Source organism: Leopardus geoffroyi, chromosome D2, assembly GCF_018350155.1.
Source record: "Leopardus geoffroyi isolate Oge1 chromosome D2, O.geoffroyi_Oge1_pat1.0, whole genome shotgun sequence".
Taxonomy (NCBI): Eukaryota; Metazoa; Chordata; class Mammalia; order Carnivora; family Felidae; genus Leopardus; species Leopardus geoffroyi.
Genome location: NC_059334.1, coordinates 54,096,024 through 54,098,819, shown reverse-complemented (window position 1 = coordinate 54,098,819; position 2,796 = coordinate 54,096,024).

The window sequence follows — 2,796 nt, the reverse complement described above, 5'->3', positions numbered from 1 at the left end:
TTGAATCCCGCGGCTGCGGGGCGGGGCACGTCACTGCCGGCGGGGGCGCGGCCGGCAGGAAGCGGGGAGCGGCTTACGCGGCGAGCCCGAGCCTCCCCGATTGACTGCGGCCTCCGAGAGGCGGGGCCTAGACCGGACGAAGGGGGTCCGACGGGGCGGAGTCAGGGGGAGGGACGGAAGACTGGAACTCCGGCCCAAGGCCCCGCAGTCCTATTTTGGGTTTTTTTTTTCTGGGTTTTTTTGAGGTCTCAAGCCTCAGACTCGGTGTTTCTTTGTAAGCAGCGGATTTATGTTTATCTGCTTTGGGGATGAAGTACATTACTATGTTCAGTGAGTTAAACCCAATAACTGAACGGGGACTAACTCATCCTGTGTCCTTGAGTGTAACTTGCCCTTCTAGGTACCAGTTTTGCCCTTTGTGGAATGGGAGAACTGCCTTCCCGGAGAGGACAGCCTGTCTTCCCATTGGGCTGAAGCTTTCTCCTGCCAAAAGTCAGGGGTGGAGCATTGGAGAGTGTAGCAGGTGGGAGAACTGATAGGCACGCCCAGACTGAACTCCTAGATTATGAGTCCTGCAGGAGACCAGGCAGCCCTTTGCTCCAGATTGCTGCCCTCCGGCTTGATGTCTGTAGGTCAAATCTGAGTCATTCTTAGCTGCCTACAGGGCTCTATTGCTGCAAAGGGGCACAAAGAGTGTTTGGCAGAGCCTAACATTTCTCTCTTAGACCAAGCATAAACTCACCAAGATTTAATAATAGGATACAGTACCAAAACGTCCTGGGAAAACAATGTCACACAACAGAACTCTAGATTACGACTGCCAATGTCACACACCAGAACTCTAGATTACGACTGCATCTAACTCCTGGCTTGACTGCCTCTTACTGGATGTGTGATCTTAAATAAGTTATTTAACCTCTCTGAGCCTCAGTTTCCTGATCTGTAAAATAATGTAAATAATAATATCTACCCTCTAGAATGGATATAAGAATTAAATGGAAGAATCTGTGTAAAGTGCTTGGCATTTAGTAAATGCCCAGTTGACATTACCCATTATTACACAAAAAGTAACAAACTCCTATGTAACTAAATAAAATGGATGAGAAGCCATGTAGAGAATTTTAAGGATTTTTTTTTTTTTTTAATAACGCAAGAAGATAACATTTGGTCCCTGCTTCCAAAGAGCTCACATTTCTGATGGGAAAGTGAATAGAATTGAGCTCTTTCACATCTGTTGTGTTAAAGTGTCAGATGGGATTGGGGTGGGAGGAATTCCTGGCAAAATAAGGGAGGTTGTGAATGATATGCATTGCCCACAGTTGCAAGGACAAAATTAGTTTCCATAGAAATTTGCAAAAATTTTTGGAGTGACAGAGAAAGAAATCTCCCTGCTCAGTTTAGAACCAAAATGGGAATAAAAAAGAGAGGGAGTTGGGGGGTGGGGAGACAACTCTGTGAAGAAGGGTGGCACCTGGCAGACTGGCAGTGGGGGACCTGCTGGGCCAGACACCTCAATTACACAATCTTCTGGTGGGAGCTCCCCCTGTGACTGGGGACCCCAGAGGAAGAAGAGCAGGCAGGAGACTCACTGGCCCCATGGCTTGCTGAATTTTGTAATTTTGTAACTTCCTAATTATTAGACCTGAAAATCAACATTTGCTCTTCACCGACAGGTGCCACCAGGCGTGAAGTGTGAGGAGCTGTAGTTTGTATAAGGCCTCACAAAGGTGCCAGGACTTTGATGCTGACTTCACTCTGAGGAATCCTAGGGCAAGGATTCAGAGAGCAATCTAACAGCCAAGCAGACTGGATATTTATTTCAGCAGGTTATTTTATTTTCTTCCCAGTAGGAAAATCTACTTGTGAGACCAGAATGGTACCAACAGTCTGCTGAATATGTTTAGCCTTAAGAAAAAGAAATAGTGGGGCTGTTTGTTGTAGGTGAGTATGATCAACACCTTTGAAAGATTAGGTCTTTCCCAAGACCTAAAAGGATAGTAATGAATGCCCAGGGCCTCACCAGCAGATACTATGTACTTTCCAAATACAACTTTCGGCAGTGAGGGAAAAGTTCCTTCTACTCTGTCCAATATGTGGCACTAGACATACAGCTGTTGAGTGCTTGAAATGTGGCTACTGTGATTGAGGAACTGAATTTTTCATTTTACTTAATTTTAATTTAAAACCTGGTAGTTGATTCAGTTACTGGAAAACTTTTATCTATGTTTGGAACAACTTGGGTCTGCAAACCTATTTTTTTCAACTGTAAAGTTTATGAAATCTAAATACAGATGTATTTCTAATGAAAATTTCATTTCTGAATTGGGATGTGTGAACTACACAGCAGATTTCAAAAACTAGTATGAAAAAGAGAACATAAGGTATTTCACTAGTAAATTTTTATATTTTTACATGCTGAGATGGGGATGCCTGGGTGACTCAGTCAGTTAAGCATCCGACTTCGGCTCAGGTCATGATCTCACGGTTCATGAGTTCAAGTCCCGCACCGGGTTCTGTGCTGACAGCTCAGAGCCTGGAGCCTGCTTCAGATTCTGTGTCTCCCTCTCTCTCTCTGCCCCTCCCCTGCTCTCACTCTGTCTCTCTCTCAAAAATAAAGAAACATTTAAAAAAAGTTTTTTACATGTTGAGATAGTATTATTATAGATATTTTAGGCAAAATCAAATATATTAAAATTAATCTCACTATTACTGTTTTTTACTGTCTTTACTGTGAATTTTAGAAAATTCAAAACGATAAATGTGGCTTCTGTTACATTTCTATTGGACAATGTCGAT